Source organism: Myotis nattereri (assembly GCF_964212035.1).
Source record: "Myotis nattereri genome assembly, chromosome: 2".
Taxonomy (NCBI): domain Eukaryota; kingdom Metazoa; phylum Chordata; class Mammalia; order Chiroptera; family Vespertilionidae; genus Myotis; species Myotis nattereri.
This window is the reverse complement of record NC_138076.1, coordinates 140,533,460-140,555,663: the sequence shown is the minus strand read 5'-3', so window position 1 is coordinate 140,555,663 and position 22,204 is coordinate 140,533,460. Positions and strand designations below refer to the sequence as shown.

Genomic DNA, 22,204 nt, shown 5'->3' with positions numbered 1-22,204 from the left:
TACAATACTGATAAAATAGTCTAAATCCCTAAAATGTAAATAAATTGATCTAAGAAAGAAATGACAGATCTTTACACTGGATTCTCCTAGAAACAGAGTTATTAAGAAGGTTTATAGCCAAGCCCTATGCAAGTTGAGCCCCAGGCATTGTTACCACAGAACGGATAGAATGCTATGCCCGAAGGACTAATGGTGGTTTTAAGAAAATGAAAAGAGAAGCTGTGAGATCTGAGCTATATCTGAAATCAAGAGAAATGAGTGCTAGGCTGAAATGTACTAGTTAGAACAGTTAGCACAAAAACTCCTAAATAAGTCCATTAGTTGGCAGGTACAGGTCCAGTCATTCAGCAAACACCATTTGAATACACACTGAGCTAGGCACTTTGCCACCCTTGGGTATGCAGGTATGCAGGTAAAAGTCACAGCAGACACATGCATAGCACAGCGTGCGCCAGAACACCCTTCTAAATGTTTCATATATGTTAAAAGATTTAATCCCTATTACTCCCCTATGAGGCAGATGCTATTTTTAATGCTATTTTATTGATAGAACTAAAGCACAAGAGGTAAATAACTTTCCCAAGGTCACAGACTTAGTATGTGCTGAGTTAGAATGTCAAGCCAGTCCGAATTCAAACTCCATGAATAAAGCATATGACTTCTAAGTCCTTATCCTTTCTCAGCAGGTTCAACCTGGCGTGCAGATGACTAACTACATGTTACAATTTGAGAGATGGCCAAAAATTCTCCCCTATTCCAAATTTCCTTTGTACCCAAACTAAAATTCCATCATGAAGCCACTAATATATATTAGTTTGTTGATTGTTTAATTAGTGTTTGGCTATACAGCAAAGACAGGATCAATGAGTCCATAAGGTCAAACATCAAATTATTTATTAGATTTCTAGGCTGAAAGGAGCACCTCAGTTTCCCCCTTGTGTACAGATTGGTATGTTATTTTAGTGATTAAGTCTTTGTACACTAAAGATGATGAGATGTTCTGGCAACATCCCTTCACCTTTATCAAGGGATGTTGCCAGACATTTTGGAAGAAAGTCCTAGTCTAAGGGATTGGAGTGCCTACTGGGTGGTAGAGAAAGAACTAGAGAAAAATGTTATCTACTACAAATTTAATTAAGGGCTGACTCTGGAACACACTGTATCATACTGTGGGGTTGAGGGTGGGTGGGCAGTAGATGTAATAGTACAAAAGCTTACTACCACTCTAAAGTACTATGGGACTCTGTGGGTCAAAATTAGATACTGAAATATTAAATTGAAGAAATTGGAATTGCACCCTTGCTGATTTTGGCTCAGTGGATAGAGCATTGGCCTGTGGACTGAAGGGCACATGCCCAGGTTGTGGGCTCGATCCCCAGTGAGGGGCATGCAGGAGGCAGCTGATCAATGATTCTCATCAGTGATGTTTCTATCTCTCTCTCCCTCTTTCTTCCTCTCTGAAATCAATAAAAGTATATTTAAAAGAAAAGAAATTGAAATTATAATAGACAACTTGCCAGGAAAATAGAGCTCAGCTGGAAAATGTTAACAAGACAAATCTACAGATTGAGAAGTAGGATGCCAAAGAGGTCTGTGCTAAGGCATTTTTACTAGTCACCATGAAATTCCCAACTTTGAAGTTGACAAATGCTTTCAGCTACTGAAATTTCAAAGTTAGTGGATAAATAGAAAAGTCTTGCTAGGCTGAGTCAGCCAAAATGTGGTAGATGTGCTCCAGTATGGGCAAGCTTGGAAACAATAAAGAGAAAAAAATGAAGTATAAAATAATAGGATCAACTATAAACCAAGAAAAAGATCACACAGAACCATCCACTAAGGACATTTGACCAAGTGCACGGCTAAAACCAAAGATGCTGGTGTGGTCCAAGATTTGATAAATACATACAAGAGAAAAAAAAAACCCTACTTTTGTCTTACACTAAGGCCCATCCTTGGTGTGGTCAAGCACCTTAAGAAAGATATAGTGGTATTAGGTGACCAGAGGAGGGCAACTAAAACAGGGTGAAGTCCTAGCCAGCTTGGCTCAGTGAATAGAGCATCAGCCTGCAGACTGAAAGGTCCTGAGTTCTATTCCGGTCAAGGGCACATACCTTGGTTGCAGGCTTGATCCCTGGCCCTAGTTGGGCTCATGGGGGAGGTAACCAATCATGTCTCTCTCACGTCGATGTTTCTCTCTCTGTGTCTCTCTCCCCGTCCCTTCCATTCTATCTAAATATCAATGGGGAAATATCCTCAGGTGAGGATTAACACAAAAATAAAAATAAAATAAATAAGTAAAATAGGAGGGAAGTTGCAGTATGGGAGGACAGGCTAGGGTTAGGATTTTGTGGTCTGGAAAGAGGAAAGCTGAGCACAGAGATGATTAAAGTTTGAAAATCATGAAAGGTAGAGCTAGAGTAATACCTGACTGTTTATGACTTCCCACAATACTAGAATTAGGAAGCAACTTTGATTTTTGAAAGAACATAGATAAAAGGGAGGGTCACTCAGGGTGACCTCAAAGGCACCTTGCTACTCAAAAATTCTCTGCCAAATGTCCTTCCCTATTTTTCAGTTGGGTTAAGTAAAAACTTGTTACTCTAACAGATAGAACAGGTAGAGATAAATGTATGGGTTTGGAGTAATGGGCTTAAAAGGAAGCATCTCTCCAAGCTTTCACTGTGTGTTGTACTGTAGGACCCCATGCCTTTCCATGGGCAACTATCAGAAACAGACCCCACAGCTGCCTCTCTCACAACCCAGCCCAGAACAGCTGCATTCCCATCCTCAAGTTGCATTCCATCCTCTGCTCTCCCTTCAGTACAAGGAAAGGAACAGGGAGAGTCAGATTGTCTAAGAGGTTGTTGTGTTGGCAGAATTAAAACCCCCAAATAGTCCTGTTTTTTAAAAACAAAATTGGTTGGCTTTTTAAGGGATATTATCCATATTTGGTAAAGAGTTTTTCTAATAAAACTATTAAAAATACATAGCAAATGTGTATGCCACCTTTCTCTTCCTTTTATGAAGCTACAAGATTCCTGTTAGGCTGACCACAGGTGACAACAATGGAAATACTATTGCTGAAACCGGTTTGGCTCAGTGGATGGAGCGTCGGCCTGCGGACTGGAGGGTCCCGGGTTCGATTCCGGACAAGGGCATGTACCTGAGTTGTGGGCACTTCCTCAGTGGGGGATGTGCGGAGGCGGCTGATCGATGTTTCTCTCTCATCGATGTTTCTGGCTCTCTGTCTCTCTCTCTTCCTCTCTGTGAAAGGTCAGTGAAATATATTTAAAAAAAAAAAAATACTATTGAGTCTCAAATGCTCTGAAGATGCTCAGAGAAATGGAAAGATCAAACATGATCTTTTTAAAAAATTGTACTCGCCGAAACCGGTTTGGCTCAGTGGATAGAGCGTTGGCCTGCGCACTGAAGGGTCCCGGGTTCGATTCCGGTCAAGGGCATGTGCCTGGGTTGCGGGCATATCCCCGGTGGGAGGTGTGCAGGAGGCAGCTGATCGATGTTCTCTCTCATCGATGTTTCTAACTCTCTATCTCTCTCCCTTCCTCTCTGTAAAAAATCAATAAAATATATTAAAAAAAAATTGTACTCTATTATAGTTACCTACACTTTCAAAGGACATTTGGGTTGTTTTTGTCCCTTAACCCCTTATTCCTAATATCTGTTATGAACATGCCATTCTCTTCCCCTCTGCTCCATAGTTTTGCCACCTGCTCATTATATAGTAGCCTTATTATAGCCGAAACAGCAGCCCTATGAAAAAAGTTAAATCAGAGGAACAAATGTAATTCTTGAATTCAATTGGTTATTTGGCTGTCATTTTCAGATTTTTCTTCCTTCCTTTATTCCTCCTCATTCCCTTGTAATAAAATAAACAAACAAAAACAAAACAAAATGTCCAGACTATCTCTAGAGATAGAGGAAGGGAGTGACCCAGAAATAACATTACTGTGTGGGGTTTTTTCTCAATGACAGCCATGAAGACATTTTTCAGTGAAAAAGTAAAGATAAAAATGGCCCCCTGGCCGCATCTTCTGCCCAGCATGAACAGACAGGACCATGATGCAGCATCCTATCTGCTCACTGCTTCATAAACCAACTCCCTGTGAGAGGAAGTCTAGAAGCCACTGCAGCGGGTTGCCTTTCTGAATTACTAATGACCTAACTTTTGCTATTCATCATTGCCATGATCCCTGGGAAACCAGGAGACTTCCTATATATTTTTTCCTACAAAAAATGATTTTTAAATGTTTACGTAGGATGTTAATTTTTTTGCTTAAAAATATGAAAGAAGCACATTTTTTATATTATCAGAAACACAAACTGCTTTTACCCAAAATAAAAGCAACATAGGTTGATAATATGATAGTCCCCCATCAACCAAAAATTGGCAAATGCATATTTAGAGATAGTATGCTTGCAGAACTAATATATATAGAACTAATCTGTATAGAGCTGTGAGATTCCACAGTTATCCACTAATCTAACAGCTGCCATTTGGGCATATGATGGTCTTTCATATCCTAATTAAGGAGATAAATGCTTTTACAATATTTCCCCAGTTTTTAGTTTTAAATTTTAGAAAAGCTTAAGAAATAAAGTTAAAGTAACCTATAATCCCATCACTTATTTTAATATGCAAGGAAAAAAATAAAGTCCCCAAACTAGTCCCTCTAACCCAATGGTTCTCAACCTTCCTAATGCCGCAACCCTTTAATACAGTTCCTCACGTTGTGGTGACCCCCAACCATAAAATTATTTTCATTGCTACTTCATAACTGTAATTTTGCTACTGTTATGAATCGTAATGTAAATATCTGATATGCAGGATGTATTTTCATTGTTACAAAGTGAACATAATTAAAGCATAGTGATTAATCACAAAAACAATATGTAATTATATGTTTTCTGATGGTCTTAGGCGACCCCTGTGAAAGGGTCGTTCGACCCCCAGTGGGGTCGCAACTCACAGGTTGGTGACCCGCAGGTTGAGAACCGCTGCTCTAACCCATTCTCATTCAGAAGTAGTTAATTGTCTCAAGGAAACAATTTGAAGTTTCATATCCAGATTTTCTTTTCTGCTTTATGTAAATTAAACACACACGTGTGTATATATATATATATATATATATATATATATATATATACTTTATACAAATGGGATCATATCACACGCATTATTCTGTGAGACTTTTACGCCCAGCAATATAAATAAAGACCCTTCCAGGCCAGTACATATAGATGTGTCATTACTTTTATACTCACTGCATATCATCCCTTTGTTTGGATGTATTTCATAAGTCCCTTGGAAATATGTAATTCTCTGAGGAAAACTAACTTACCAGAGGACTTAAAGCAATACCTGAATAAATAGAAGAATGCACTCTTGGATAGGAATACAATATAGTAAAGATGTTAGTTTCTCTCAAATTAATAATAAATGTTACAAATGAAGTTAAAAGACAAGAAACAGATTGGAAGAAAGCAGATAAGGCAGTAATGTCCCTATAATACAAAGAGTTCCTCCATATCAATAAGAGAAAGAAAACCAATGGGGGAAAGTCTCCATCTATTTTTAATGTTCCTGAAATTTTCTTGCTGCTGCTTCTACTATTGGCTCCTGTTGATGGTAAAATCTTACATTTATACAGTCTCATCATGCCTCTAAATAAGAAGGATTTTAAAGTAAGATGCAATTACCCTAAGTTCAAAACCTAAAAACATGTGTTGCTTTAAAAAGACAACTGCAATTGATTGCAAAGAGTACAAAAAAGAAAAAAGAAAAAAGAAAGAAAGAAAGCTTGTAGCTTTTCATCAGCTGTATTTGCAGGAGTTTGAATCCATTAAAACACTCAATCCAGCAGCACTGTTTTGATAGCAAGTTGCAGATACCTGTGACAGTCAGTGTAAAAATATCTACCTTTCCAAAAGTAAAACCAACATGTTTGAGAGAATTTACAAAACTACTTAAACATTTGAAAGCTGCTTACACTAAAAGTTGTCAATTGAAGGTGTACATCTAAAAAATACTCTTGAGCTCCACAGTACCCTCTTCACATGCAGTGAAAACATCAAAAAATGAAGCCAGCCTAAAGAGCTATATTCCAGTGACGCTTCGGTTCCCCATATAATTGGAAATCTATTTTAATCTTAACTGAAAGATATGTTCATGTATTATATAAGAATTTCACTGAAAACATTTTAAAACAATTTAATGGCAGAGATTTTAGAAGAGGCCTTATGAATGCTTATGAATTATGTAAGTCTGAACTTTCATTTTAATAACTTCATTAAAATATAAAAACCTTAAAAAGCCTCTCAACAAGAATTTAACTTCATAGAAATGCTTTATATGTGCCTGACCTTGCCAAAAGGCATGCCTAAGGCGTCATTCACAGTTATTACAGGGCAAAGCCTAATAATAAATACCTATCTGAAAATGCCAGCATTTGTTCTCGCCTCCATGGCCTCCCCGGGAGTCCCCACTGGGCAGTCAACAGACCCTCTCCTGAGAGACAGCAGGATGAATCCGAAAAGAAACAGCCACTGGCATTGGAAAACCTGGGTCTGAAGCCTTTAACCTTTCCAATCCTCAGTCTGTTGATCTATATAATTGGGATGTTAATGACAGCATGGTTGTTGGGTTAGCAAATGAAGTATAGCAGGTCCTCAAATAACATCATTGCCATTGTAACATCGATGAGACTCTGTGGGAACTTAACTGGTTTATAACAATTAGCCTATAGTAAAATTGGTGTCATGATACTTTGTTTCACTTAAAGTCACAGAACCCATCTTGGACATTAAGTGAGGACTTTACTGTAATGTCAGATGGAAACTCTAAGATTAAAAGCACTGTATAAATGTTGGTTGTTTCTAAGCAACGGACAGCTCTTGGTCAACTCTATTTTTCTCACCATATCTTTGTTCTTAGAAAATACATTCCTACGTGGCTCACATAAATATTACACTGTGTATGTGTGTGCTTAAAGAATGCAATTCCATATTTGGACAGCAGTCATCTGCTTAGATTAACCTGTCCTAGGAGAACATGCTAAGGTTCACCAGCAAATTCTGTTCCCTCCTCTGTTACTATTTGGTCACAAAACTCAGTATATTTTATGAAAAATAAGACCAGTACTATATTTCTACCACCCTTGACTTTTTAAGTTATTTATTTGAACTTTCTAAGATACCAGATTTCTCTTCCAAGTGGTTTTTTTTTTGTTGTTTTTTTTTTTGGTTGTGTTTTTTTGTTGTTGTTGTTGTTTTGTTTGTTTTTTTTTATTATAATCAGCTTAAGACAAAAGCAGTTAATTGGGCCAACAAATAGGAATAAAGAGGAATTGAGCCTCTCTCATCCTAATTATCAAGTTGTTGCCTGGTTGCTAGACAAATTTCCCTCTCTCTAATATGCAACACCATGAAATGGAAGGTACTGTTGCTACGTTCATTTAACTAGAAGTGGCAGGGCCTGATTCCAAAGCAACCACCGTTTGTCTTCCAAATGATGGCCCAGCAGATGAATACCTAATTGGATACAACATGAGTTGCCTGCTGCAAGTGCATAATTGAGTGGTTAAGATTCCAACTTTCATTTAGCTCTACAAATTCTCAAATCTTTACAAATAACAACACCAACATGAGAGGAGTACCCATGTAAACTCTCACATCCTTGCAGAGCTTCGACTCTCTTCAGCTTCTTTTCCTCCAGCTGATTTCCTTTTCTATATCAAACATATTCCCAGGCTGTGCCCAGCCTAGCCAGTTTTTTATAAAATGAAAATTCTCTGGCTGGATTATGCATCTACTCTCCAGCCTTCATCTGAAATCAGATGGATCGCTCCACTTGCCAACAGGAAAAGCAGCTCAGTGAAAACACTTATGAAGAAACTAGGTAAGAAATGTGAAATATTGTTGTGTATTAGTCCTACAGCAGAGATGATTCCTCTGTGCCACTTTGATTTGTTACTTAACTAATCCTAAATTTCCCCACATCAGTAATGTGGAACAGGGTCTCTCTCAAATAACCAGCCAGCCTGACCCGAGGTTAAACCAATTGCTTAGGAAACATTTTCTGCAAAGCTATGAGCCTGAAGACTATCTATATTCCAGACTCCAGGGATAAAAGTGTCAGAGCTTCACAGGATGCTAAGGGAGATATAAACATGAAATTAGTGGGTAGATTCCAGACCGATCCTCAAGTTTAAAAAAAAAAAAAAGAACTCTTCACAAACATATATTGCAGTCAGGGCTGCTTCTATTGTTAATAAAGTATCTTTAGTATTCCTGCAATTGAACTCAAGAAAATAGAACTGAGGTGTTATGTAAATTTAGCCCAGAGCTAAAGAGAAGGAGATTCTCTTCAAGCCAACTTATAAAGAAATTTTGATAAATGGGTATATCTTTTAAAATCAACTTGCCCACATACAGTTATAGCATACATTTTGATTCTTATAAACTGCCACTTGAATTGTTTTTATCATAAAGCAGTCCAGCCATCCTTAATGCTATAAAAGGAACTAGTTATTAAAGCTACTAGAACTTAATATTTCCTTATAAGCAAGATATAGGAATGGGATTTTTGTTTTCATCTTGGGTGGATCAATGAACAAAGAGCTGTTTTTTTTTATGTGTGTGATTGCTGTGGTATGGGTGGTTCTTGTCATTCATTGCCTCTCTAACTTGCCATTTAAATTTTAAAATGATTTCATATGAAATGTAAAACAGCAGTGCAATCTTATTACCGAGATTATTCATTTTAAAGATGAGATTGTCAACAGAGCTTCCCCACTCTACGCTCAGAAGTCCGGACTAATGCATTCATTTCTGGAAACACACTGAAGAGGAAAGGCATTGACTTTCTAAAGCAAATCCCGAGGGAGATCAGGGTCACGCGGAGGGCAGACACAGCCTCCGCGGGAGGAACTGTTCAAAGAATCGGAGATGTTAAAGCTGCAAAAGACAGAGCGGACACAATAACTGCCCGCAAATATGTGAGAAAAGAATTGAACTTAACTCTTGTTAACTATAAAGATCTGAACTGGGATCAATGGGTGTAAGCAATGAAGATCCATATTCGGTTCTTTCCATTTCAGTACCTGAGCAAAGGCTATTGGGGAGCTTAGCAGAGGTACTGGGTAGGGATGATGCCGTACCCACCTCCGTGGGTTAGTGTTAATCTGTTAAATTCCTGTCTCCCAAAACTGTCCCATTCTCAATGAGAACTAAAGCTCTAAAACATCCTGCCCAAACTGGAGCTAGTATTAGCACACGAAACAGCACCTCCATTAAAGACAAATTTACCCCATCAAGAGCCAGTATTTTTCCTTTAAAAAATAAGAATGAAAGACTACAGGTGATGATGGTATAACAATAAATAGCTGTAACCTAGTTGATGCTTTTGGTCTGGTTTAACCCTACTCCTTATCCCACTAGGTTGATATCATCCCCATGAGATTGATACTATCCCCATATGTAAATGAGGAAACTAGGGCTTACAAAGTAAAGGGACTTGCTCAAGGTCACAGAGTGAACAAATGACACAACCAAGCTCTTCACTCCAGCTGAGTCTGCGACCTCAGCCTGTCTGCTTACCCACTACATTCCACTGTCTAGACTGTGCATATTCTCATTTCAATTGGCCATAATCCCCGAACCGTAGAAACCTCAACCCTAGAAGATAATAAGTGCTTTCGAGCTGCAAAATGATCATCAGTTGGCTCACAATTAATACCCTCTATAGATTATTTTGACAAAGTAACAATATCCAACTGTGCCTGCAAATGCCAACACATGCAAATCCCCGTGATTTCATAGATAAATAGCAAATGCGCTAATGAGAAAAAGAAGGGAAAAAAAACTGCTCTTTGTTCATATTTTTCCCTGTGTGTTTTTTTATTTCTGCTGGAAAATAATGTCCAGAAGGAATCTGTGTTCTTTTCAGCAACTAAAAGAAAAAGAGGAAGGTTAGTGTTTACAAGTTCATATAATACAAAAAAAAGAGCAGGCATGAGCTGTGGCTTCCCAGTGGGTTGCTGAGCAGTTTTAATTTACTTTTAATCATTTCAGAAGTCATGCCTCAGAGGTATGGGCTGAAAAGCTTTATAGAATTTTGCTTTTTTCTTTCTTGTCCCTCCTTTTTCAGGTTGGCAAAAAAATAAATGCCAAAGAAAAACAAAAAAACTGGGTAGAATCAATTTAGGTATTTGCTTCTCCTGGAAACTTTAGATATCCTAGCCTAGTCTTCATTATGCTTTATCTTTTACAGTCCACATATTTCACTTGATCACAGACTTGTCTTTCTGTGTGTTCTACAAATGCCTTTTCTCATTCATGAGACTGTGAGGTCCTTTCATCGTCAGGGTTGCCAGGCACCCTGTGTGTCCCTGTTTCTGTGTTTCCATGACACGGAGTCAGCACACACCATAGGTATCAGTGGCTCTTTCTCTGTGAATTTCTTTTGCCAGAGACCTGACTGAATTCATTTTTACATGGCCATCATCTGGCATTACCTAGCATGTAGTTAGGTCCCCATAAGAGTTGAAATTTAAATGAAAATGAGAATATTTTATCCCCCACAATAGGGCTTATAGTATGAACTGAGCTAAAATGAATTGAATAGAACAAATCAAATTGAACTGAATTGAATATATTAAGACATTATTATGTCACAATAAAATTATCCAGATTATACTTACAGACAAATGGATTAGCACAGCCTACCTTATGATGTGATTCTAAAGATTGATACTCCTAGGATTGATTACCTATTATGTTACCAGAGAAAGGGTAGTAACCTTTAGGCATAATATTGTAATTAGTTCTTTAAACTGAGACCAAAATAATAGACACGGCCCAAATCACTATGTATTTGAAGAATAGCTAGGAAATATGGAACACACCTCATGTTTGACAGTATTTTGAAAAAGGCAAATGATGTATAAAGTAACCTGAATTGACATGTTGTTTATATGGGAGGATCCCCAAAACAAGTAGATCTTAAATCTCATTTCCCCGTCTAAGTCACCTTCTTGGTCCAAGGTTTGCTGTGATCCACAGAGAGAAAAACCCAATCACTATCCTCCCCTCAACCTGCTCCTTTCTTATTGGCTCTGGTGTCTACAAACCAGTCCATCAGCCAGTCAGTCCCCATATATCTGCTCTAAGCCCTGAGTTCGGCACTTAAGATTCAGCCAGTGAGATGGACAGTGTCCCTCTACTTGTGGAGCCTATAGTCTCAAAAAGCCTGCAGTCTCTCCTGGCCCGCATGACACAGTGATGGAGCATTGACCTATGAACCAAGAGGTCATGATTCACTTCCCAGTCAGATCACATGCCCATGTTGTGGGCTCGTTCCCCAGTGTGGGGTATGCAGGAGGCAGCTGATCAATGACTCTCTCTCATCATTGATGTTTCTATCTCTCTCTCCCTCTCCCTTCCTCTCTGAAATAAAAATATATTTTTAAAGCCTACAGTTTCAACAATACATAAGTACAAAAATAATCACAAACCCTATGTTTTTTTAAAAATTTCACAGAATGTGAAATGAAGAAATGAAAAGAGGTTTCCCTCACCCAAAGGATGTCGTAGGCTGCTTTAGAGTTATAGGTAATTCTTTTCTCCAAATTACATCTCTTTTCATAGAAAAACAAAACAAAACAGATAAATAAGCATTTTATAAAAACCAAAGTGATGGTGGGGTACAGGAGATATTCCTTCTTTATGATCTTTACCTAAGTAGCATAGAGTTGCATGAGATCAGGTGTCTTCAAATTTTGATGATGTTCACCTATTGGTAAAGCTATGGGAACATATTGCTGTTTGTATGTTTATTTGTAGGTTTATAAATTTTTCACATTTACTACTGTAGTAATATAAAATGGGCATTGTAAAGCTATTTAAAAATAGAAAAATGTAAAGGCTAAATCAAATATAAACTACTCATTTTATAATTATATAAATGATAAAATGTTATTCTCCCTTTAAAGGTGTTATTGATATTTTGCCCTAACCGGTTTGGCTCAGTGGATAGAGCGTCGGCCTGCAGACTGAAAGGTCCCAGGTTCGATTCCAGTCAAGGGCATGTACCTTGATTGCAGGCACATCCCCAGTAGGGGGTGTGCAGGAGGCAGCTGATCGATGTTTCTCTCTCATCAATGTTTCTAACTCTCTATCCCTCTCCCTTCCTCTCTGTAAAAAAATCAATAAAAAATATATTTAAAGGTGTTATTAATATTTCTACTGTTTACAAATATGCCTCATATTTAAAAGCATAGTTTTAACTTTGTGATATAGGAATTCAAGTATTCTATTTCCCTTTCCACTTAGCTTCAGAGTGCTGCATCTGTAAAAATACTTTGGAAAAGCACACTATCAATATTTAATAGGAGTTAATTTGAGATTCATAGTAAATATAAATCAGTATGTCAGATTCACTGAAGTTGTGATGATTTTAACCAACTTCTCTCTCCTAAAATAGATCATTTTTTAATATCTAATCATGATGAACACAGCTCACTCTAGAAGTCGAAGAATTCAGCTTGGTCATTCTGATTTCTCACTCATGTGAAATTTATTTGCATTATTAAAATTTCAAGCTACCGCTGTTGTTTTTCATGAATCACTTTAAGCAACATACTCATTTTGTGAGGATTAATTCCTTACAATTGAATAATATAATTTATAAATCAGTATAACTTGGCTCACATGAGCTAAGTGCATAGCAAAACACCAAAAGCAAATAAACAAGTGAGGGTCCCTGCATATCCCAGCCGCACTGGGGTGCTTCCTTGCATGTGAATCGTGCCCAAACACTGCTGTGTTGTGTACCTCAAATCTTGGTAAATCTGTAATCCTTTTATTACTTTTTAGAAGAAAATATATATAAAGTAGAAATTCTAATATCTTCTTCTTCATGGGGAAGAACTAATTCCTCACTGAGACTTCGGAACACTAAATACTTCTAGTTTATAAACCAAAAATATGTCAGACATACCACATTTTTCTTCTTTTCTCTTACTACAGGCAGAAAAATTCTTGTCGTTTCAATTTTTCTTTCTTTAAAAATCAATTACTCATTCACCAAGGACAATGCATTGTAACGTATCAATGCAAAGTATAATTTTTATGTAAAAAATGATACACATTCTGATAAATGATAAGCTCTTCATAAATTTCAGAGGTAACATTTTGGAAGGACACATAAAGAAGCACTAAGCCAGATTAGTTTCAGGACTTGCAATGTTACACAATTGCAAGGATAGGAGTGGCTGGATGGTTAGCCTGTCAAAGGGGAGACTGGGTGGGTAACAGGAAGGCTGATCACAAGTATTTGAAGAATTGTTCTAGGGAAATAAGTATGAAATCATGTGTTCAAATATGTACTGTATTAAATACCTACCTGCTAAGTACCACAATCGTCTAGGAGTTGGAAAAACAAAGATGAATAAAATCCTTCAGGCTTAGAGCTGGCTCAGAGAAAGCCACTTAGAAAGAAATATTGTGTAAGATTTGGGAGTCCACAAACTTTTCCAGGAAATGACCAGGTAGTAAATATGTTAGGCTTTGCAGGCCATGTGGTCTCTTGGAACTATTCAACTCTGCCCTTGTAATACAAAAAAAAAAAAAAAAAAAGCCGTAGACAACATGTAAAGAATGGACATGGCTGTGTTCTAATAAAACTTTATTTGTGAACACTGACATTTCATATACATTCACATCTCATGAAATATTATTCTTTTGATTTTTTTTTCAACCTTTAAAGAAGCAAAAACCTTCTTAGCTCATGGCCTACGAAAACAGACAGCAGCCACATTTGGTCCATGGCAGTAACTAGTTGAGCCCTGAAAAAGCTGAACAGGATTTTACGGAAGCTCGGAGGAAGGGTAGATAAGGGTAGATAACCCCTACTGGGTGTCTTGGGAGCTTCCTGGAGAAAAGAACGGAGCTCAAGGGGACAGGCCCAAAGGACAGTGGGAGCACAGGCATGGCTGTGTGAAACAGACTGGGGAGTGCAGAGGAGCCGCAAGCAATGCTCTCAGCAGAGAGGAATGAGAAATGAAGTTGGAGAGAGAAGCGGGGTTGATCAAGGAAATTGAACTTTATGCTGTGGAGGTGTGAGCAGCCACTGGTGGGTTTAAGCAGGGAGTCTGTGCTGGAGAGGTCATCAGTGGTGGATATGGAGCAGCAGGTCCAGAGGGTGTGTGTGTGCGCGTGCATATTCAGTTTGACGTGGCTAAGGATCCCAGTTCTGCCAGTCACCAAACTATGACCTCAAATCAATGCATCTTCTTTCTCTAAATCTCAATTCCCTGCTTTGAAAATCCAGATAACACCTATCTTAGTGTTGGTTGTTTATTATCGCACTGTCTGTTCCCCTTCCTGCACACAGTATCACAATGGGGACCGTGAGTTCCATTGCTAACTTTTTTCACTGATGTCTTTTCTAGATTGCAGGAACAGGTCATTATCAGTGTACACCAAGTGTCTAGCATGGTGCCTGATAGAGCTCGCACTCAAAAGTAATTAATGAATAAATGGAGGAAAATCAACCAGTCATAAAGCCACATTCTCCCACCTTCTCATTCTATCTGTGCCAATGCTGGCTTCTGTTTTGCAAGCATATGTTGCTCCATTTAAAAGTTGGAACAAAGGCAAGGAGAAAAAATGATTAATTATTCTCTGTACAGCCATCTTATTCATAGTAAGTCTATTTTCCTGAGAGAGTGCTAAGTCCATTATATTTTGGTACATGGTTTGGTTTGGTTTTTACCCTCTTCCACTGAAATGCATTTTCTTCAAGAAATTCTCTTAACCTAAATAGACAGTTTTCTAGTTTATATTGCACTAGACTTGAAGTGAATTAATAATTTTTAAATGCACAATTCATCCGATTATCACACTCAAACTCAGAGAGAGGATGACAAGTGACCTGTTTCATGAGTGATCCACAAATGTCTATATTCTTCCTTACGCAAGTTGCCAAAAGACCTTCATATTTTACTACCCAGTATCACATCACATTGTAAGTGGGGCATATATGATTTATCTAATCACAAGATTTCCAAGACTCTTGTTCCAAGACAAACCAGAAAGCAACATGTTGATTTTTATGTCAAATTACTCCTTTTTACTCAAGGTCATTCATTTATTCAATAAATGTCCATTGAGCACTTACTATGTGCCAGGCACTAAGTCTTTCCTTTTAGAGAGATTTATGGCACATGTTAACATGTTTACTTTCTAAACAGCTTAACTCTTAACCAAATTATTTTTCCTATTTGCCCATGTTACGTGTAGGCTTGTTCCCCAGGAGAGGGGGGTGCAGGAGGCAGCCAATCTATGATTATCTTTCCTCATTGATGTTTCTATCTCTTTCTCCTTCCCCCTTCCTCTCTGAAATCAATAAAAACATTTTTTAAATTAAATAGCAGATAGTGTACATGAGAAAACAGTTTAATTATATTTCTGAAGATGAGTTCTTTCCAAGAAAGCTCTACCCAAATATGATGAGATCCCTGGGACTTTTAATTTTCAATTACTAACTTGTTAACTGAAATAACTGAGGAGATATACTAGTATATTCATTGTGTCATAAATATGTATATTCTATGAACATATGTGTTTATTATATATATTTCACTAAAATGCTAAGTTGTCCTTAGTATTTTGGATAAAATAATAATTCCAGAATATTCTCGAATTATTATTTTATCCAAAATACTAAGGACTACTTAGCATTTTAGTGAAATATATATAATAAACACAAAATTTAAAGGCTTAATATATGTCAGCACATAGCAAGTATCCCAAAATAGCTGTTGAATCTATTAAGAGTAGATCTAATTTAGTCTTTTTTTCCCTTCCTCTTCTTCCCTAATAGTTTTATTCACTCATTAATTTAAAAAACATGCCACCCCTACTAAGTGCTAGGCAGTTCTGGAAGTTAAGTTTACAGCAGTGAATAAAACAGGCAATCCCCTTTCATGAGGGCAACATTCTAGAGAGGGGAAAAAGAAAAGAAAAGAAAAGAAACATGACCAGTGAATAAATTAAAAGTGTGCTAGGGAAGTGTTTAGGATAAAAATGAAGCAGGGCATGTTTATGAAAAGTGGTCAAATTCTGAATACATTTTGAAGAGCCAACAAGATTTGCTTTTGACTATGAATGAGAGAGAGGAACCAAGGATGGGTGCATTGACTTTGGCCAGAGTAACTGGAAGAATGGAGCTGCTAAAACTGGGATGGGGGAAACTTCAACAGGTCAGGCTCCGAGAGAACGGACAGGATGGGCTTCCTTAGGAACATGTTTAACTTATGGTATAAATTAGGACAAATGGAGATATCTACTCTATAGTTAAAACTTTGGTGGTTATCACATCAAGTGTATTTGAAAACTATGCTGTCTTCTCATTTAGTCTCCGTATCATCTAATTCTTAAAGCCATCAACTATATAAAACATAGGCCATACACCATGAAGTTTATCCTCATCCACACCTTTAATCCTTATCCTGAATTTGCATTTGTTATTGATGCCACACACCATACTGAAAATACTTGACTTTCAGATTACTGAACTCAATCAGTCTTTCCCTCGCTAACTTGAAGATGCTTAAGGATTTAATCCTTTATGAAATCCTTCTTATTCAACCCCAGTTTACTGATGCATGTATTGCTCCAGGATAGATCTAGAAACCTTTAGAAATATCACAAGTATTACCTACTTTGGAGATTCTTCTCTTTTTGTTATCTAATCATGGCATATAAATACCAACTCAAAAAGAAAGTCTATTGAAAACAATCTTTTGGGTTCTTCTTACTACTAAACAGGCTGGATTACATATTCTACGTCAATTTATAGAAGTAAATTTGTAGCCCTGTCTGGTTTGGCTCAGTGGATAGAGCACCCGCCTGCAGACTGAGGGGTCACGGGTTTGATTCCAGTCAAGGGCACATGACCTGGTTTGTAGACTCGATCCCCCGTAGGGGGCGTGCAGGCGGCAACCAATCAATGATTCTCTCTCATCATTGCTGTTTCTATCTCTCTCTCCTTCTCCCTTTCTCTCTGAATTTTTAACAAATTTGTAAAGAAAATAATTGTTTTTAAAGAATCAACTGATGAATTTAATGGCTTCCAAGATTTTATTAAAACCAAGTCTAATCGCCAGAAGGAAAGGGCGGGGGGTAGAAGAGGGCAAAGAGGGGATAAGTAGGGATAGAAAGAGACTTGACTTGGGGTGGTAAGCACATGATGCAGTATGCAGATGACATATTATAGAATTGTACACTGTATGATTTTATTAACCAATTATCACCCAAAATTTTTCAATTAAAAATAATTTTAAAAATTTTTATAAGTCTGGGTTCTGATTTGCAGTGGTTTTCACACCACTCTGTCCTAAGAACCACTTGTGAAGGTCCAAAGCACAATTTATCAACCCCATTAGCTATAAAAACAAACACAACATGACCCACCGTTGAGCAAATGCTTTTGCTGAGACACTAGCATTAAATCATGAACTCATGCCAAAACCAAAAGCATGAAGATTGGAATCCAGATCAAACGTGATTAAACCAAGGAACATACTAGAATGCCCACACACAGTTCCAACCTATGACCTCACTTGGGCAAATACTAAATATCATAACTAAAAATGGTCATTTAATGAATTTACAGCCCAAATTGGGAAAGCTCTTCCATCAATTACTTGCAAACAGACCCTAGAAACGTTCTGGAAGTCATGACAGTGACTTTGAAGTCAGCAAAAATGACTGTCTATTTGAACACAGGATTTCAGTCAAAGTGTTTCTTTTCAAAATGGGTATAGAAATCGGGCATCTATTACTGTACCTTCTATTTCCTTCCATGGTAATCTCCTCCTGAGAAAAGAAATGCATTTAATTCTGATGTTCCTGTCATGTTTCTGACAATTTACATCCTCCATTTCAGTTCTAATATTACAGTTTAGTAAATAGTTCTCAGACCCAATAAGCATATAAGCAGAGAAATTTTTAGCAAGTTAATCAAGAGGCAGGCAAGTCAATGGGATATGCTTGAAATAACAAATCACTTGATTGCTTAATTAAGTTAGCAAGACTGCCACAAAATGAAACATTGTCATTTCTAAAACCTCAGTTGAAAATATTTCTGGATAATGACATGCACATTTTCAAGAAATAAAGAAAATTGTCCTAGTGAAGGCAAGAGGTGACATTTGTGCACCATTCCAAGTAGTCCTCTGAGGACCCTGAAAACACATAAGGGTTTTGTTAATCATCTTAAAAATCTCAAAGAGCAGCCTAAGCTACACATGCAGTAGTCTCCCCCATATCTGAGGTTTTGCTTTCCAAGATTTCAGTTACCTGTACTCAATGGTCTAAAAATATTAAGTGGAAAATTCCAGAAATAATTCATAAGTTTTAAATCAAGATATTGGGGGTAGCCTATCTCACATGATCCCACCCCGTCCCACCCAGGACATAAATTATCCCTTTGTCCAATGTCTACACGCTGTGTACATACACTACCCTCTCATTAGTCACTTAGTTGCCATCTAGGTTAACAGATCAACTGTCCTGGCACCACAGTGCTTGTGTTCAGGTAACTCTTATTTTGCTTAATGGCCCCAAAGCACAAGACAAATGATGCTGGCAATTCAGATGTGCCAAAGAGAAGCTGTAAGTGCTTCCTTTAAGTGAAACAGTATTTATATATAGGACAAAACATAGCTTATATAGGGTTTGGTACCGTCTGGTTTCAGGCATCCACTGGGGGTCTTGGAATGTATCCCCTTGAATAAGAGAGGCTACTGTAATATAGTAAATCCACATAAAGCTTCCTGGTGTTTCAGGGAAAGTTCTAATTAGCCCAAACTTTTGATTGGTTGAAATCTTTACTTCTAAGCATAGTAGCAAACCCCTGAAGAGCTGTGATTTCAAACCTCTCTGTTGTGTCTATTGCCTCTTGATATGGTAATCATAAATATGTTTGTATACTGAAACATCATCTAATAGAACTCTAATTTTGACAAACATGATTATAAGAGGATACTAAAATTACCCAAAAGGGACTAAAAAAAAAAATAGCTATTATTGAGGGTTTCTATCTTCCACTCATTGAGTTTAATACTTTACATGAATTATGGTACCTTATAGTTACAACAAACCTGAGATGGTTACTATTTACCCCATTAAAAAGATGGGGAAACACACCTGAGACAGCTAAATAACTTGCCACGTTCATGCCAGAGAGTAAATGACTGGATAATAATCCACATCACGTCTTCTAATTACACCGTGATCATGTTGCCTGATTTCGGAATCTAAAATCCCTTTCCAGAAAGATTTTGACCTCTTTGGAAAACTTCATGGTTAATTTTACTTCATTTGCTATGATGGTTAATCTAACATTTTAACTCAAGTTTTGGCATTCAACACTCCTTCAACTCCCCCTAAAAAAAGAGGAAATAACACACCTGTCACTTAGATCTTTTGAGAAAAATATTAACAGCAGGAGCTAATTAGCATACTCTGAAAGACAGGGCTGGGAGTCCAGAGAGACTCTTCGGCAAAGATTCAATTTGAAATATGTTCCTGGAGCTTATTTATCCACCTTTATACCTTATTCAGTCAGCCAACCAGCGAATATCTGTCTGTGCCTGGGGTCAAGCAAGTACTTTCCTAAAATGAAAAGGTCCTGGTTAGCAGATTGGAGGAAGCTTTCTCTGCCATCCCCCCAGGGGAATTGGGTGAAAGGCTCTCCCTCAACCTCATTATCTCCTAGAAACACCTACTAGTGCCTTCTTCCTTCTTGAAACCATAAATGTCCTGGTCCTGCTTGGGTGATCCAATATGTCAGATCTCACAGATACAGGAGTGTAGTGTGTGTCCCAGAAAGCCAAATCCACAGAAGAGGATTGGCTCCGATGGGTAAAATTATAGAGTAGAAGCAACTGCTCCCTTATTCAGAGCTTATTTGCTAGGCAAGTTTTGCTTCAATTAATTCCTATGACATTTCCAGGAAATCCTATATAATAAAGAGGTAAAATGCAAATTGTCATTACACCGTAATGCCTAACAACCATCAGCAGGAGGGCGGAGCAGTGAGCTATGAGCAGCAGAGAGCTACAGGAGGGTGGGGCAGTGAACTACCTGCCGCGGAGAGCTACGAGTGGTGGTGGGCCAGGCAGCCAGCTGAGGCAAGTGTCAGTGAGCTACTCACGCACAGATTCATGTGCAGGGCCACTAGTATATCAATATCAACCCTTTTCGGTTGAGATAACTATGGCTTTGAGACCTAAGAAATGTAAAGTCCAGGCCCTTAGTTACTATTTTTCTCTCGGGATTTAAATAGTTTTTGTTTCTTGAAAAATTGAAGATCGGTGGCCTATATTAAGCTGCAATACTGTTATTCTGAATTCCCCGATTTCCACTTTAAAACACAGCAGTTTCGATCTTTTAACCCTTTGCGGTCTAATTTTATTTTTGGAATTCAAACAGTCTGGTCCAAATTAATTGACGGGATTGAGTGCTGAACTTACTGACAATGCATATAATTGCAGCGGTTTGTGGTGTCGACCTCAGCTCCACGTTGGACCTGCTCCTAGCGCCTGGTCTGTCGAGTCAGCCTTGGACGTTGGACCGAAAAGGGTTAAGCAGTGTCTCTCAACCTTCTGGCTTTTTAAATACAGTTCCTCATGTTGTGACCCAACCATAAAATTATTTTCGTTGCTACTTCATAACCGTAATGTTGCTGTTATGAATCGTAATGTAAATATCTGATATGCAGGATGGTCTTAGGCGACCCCTGTGAAAGGGTCATTCGACCACCAAAGGAGTCGCGACTCACAGGTTGAGAACCGCTGTTTTAAAGGATTATACTTGCATTCCTTTTGCTCTCCCCAAAGGAAGCTATTCTTTGTTTAAAAGTAAAAGTGTGCATCTAAGCTTGGTAAAAGTCATGTAGCTGAGACTCTCTCAAGTTCCCATGGAACCAGGTAATTCTTATCAAATCTCCTTGAAAAAGATAAAAGGACCACCATGGTTACAAAGTGCAGAGCAACAAAACCCAGGGTCCAGGTAACAGCGCTGCATTGAAATGCAGCATTTGTATGTACCGACTCCCCACCTTAGCACACAGCATGGCAGGGGGTGGCAAGGGTTTGAATTCTGAATTCCTGTTAGAATAACATCTGCCAAGAACAAGCCCTGAATGTACTGCTTGTCCCTGTAGAGAAAAATGAGGAGCTTATCATGCAGGTTTTTGTAAAGATCATACCTACACCTGTTGTCAGGCTAAAGCTTTAGACACTCCTGGATGAAATGCCAGGTCTGAACCGTGTGGGTTAGGGAGCACGGCTGAGCTACAAATTGCTTGGAAGCAGGCTGATTTAAGGTTGCCATGGCAAAGGAAAGCAGACAATGAGAAGCTTTTACATTAATATTTTCTAAGTCCTGTTATGATAGGATTGTCCAACCGAGGGGCACTTTTCTGTACTTCCACTGACATGCCCAGATAGAATAATAAACACTAATTATAGAGTATTATAATGATTTCTGGGTTTGCCTCAGAGGGTGTGTATCTGGCAAGGTAATTACTTCTCTGACAGATAGGTTTTTACATGAGAATTGAGGACGATGAGTCTAGTTTATTGCCTGCTGATGAGACCACGGGGGAGGAAGGTCATGTGGCTGCTTATTAAGACCTTTTTAGTCAACATGTTTTCAATCAGTTGTCAAGGTACCCACCCCCGGTTTTAAGAAGTACTTCGTGTGGAAATGACACAGTAATTCTCAGTGGTGGGAGTCTGCTACTCCAGGGAAGTGTCTAAGTGATGAGAGACTGTTCTCAGGTTGAAATTAAAAATATGACGACTAGTGCAAAAGAGAGGGCCAGATTGTTTTACTGCACTTACATTCCTTGAGAGATTATTTCCCCTTACCAATTTATACTCAAGTTCCTACACCAAGATTCTGGATAATAGAAGGTACTCTGACCCGGGGTATTTATTTTCAGTGGCATTTTTAAAATGTTTTATTTTAAACTAGAGGCCTGTTGCACAAAGAGATTCATGCAATAGGCCTTCCCTTCCCCTGGCTGCCAGCACCAGTTTTCCTCCAGCACCCGGGACCCAGGCCTTCACTCCAGTCGCTCGCTCCAGCCGCAGCGGAGAAGCCAAGCCTCTTC

General features: G+C 38.2%; 1 protein-coding gene and 1 long non-coding RNA gene across 3 annotated transcripts in view; one reads left to right on the top strand and one right to left on the bottom strand.

Annotated features, from left to right (window-relative positions):
• The window catches only part of SYT1 (synaptotagmin 1), a 551,768-nt gene that overhangs the window by 463,955 nt on the left and 65,609 nt on the right, over positions 1 to 22,204 (top strand). The gene's annotated exons all lie outside the window — the stretch shown is intronic.
• Positions 1,372 to 4,662, bottom strand: LOC308513389. Its single transcript, XR_013995533.1, has 3 exons — positions 3,608 to 4,662; positions 3,307 to 3,379; positions 1,372 to 3,074 (listed from the first exon to the last, which is right to left on the bottom strand). It is a non-coding gene; the product is annotated as an uncharacterized lncRNA (long non-coding RNA).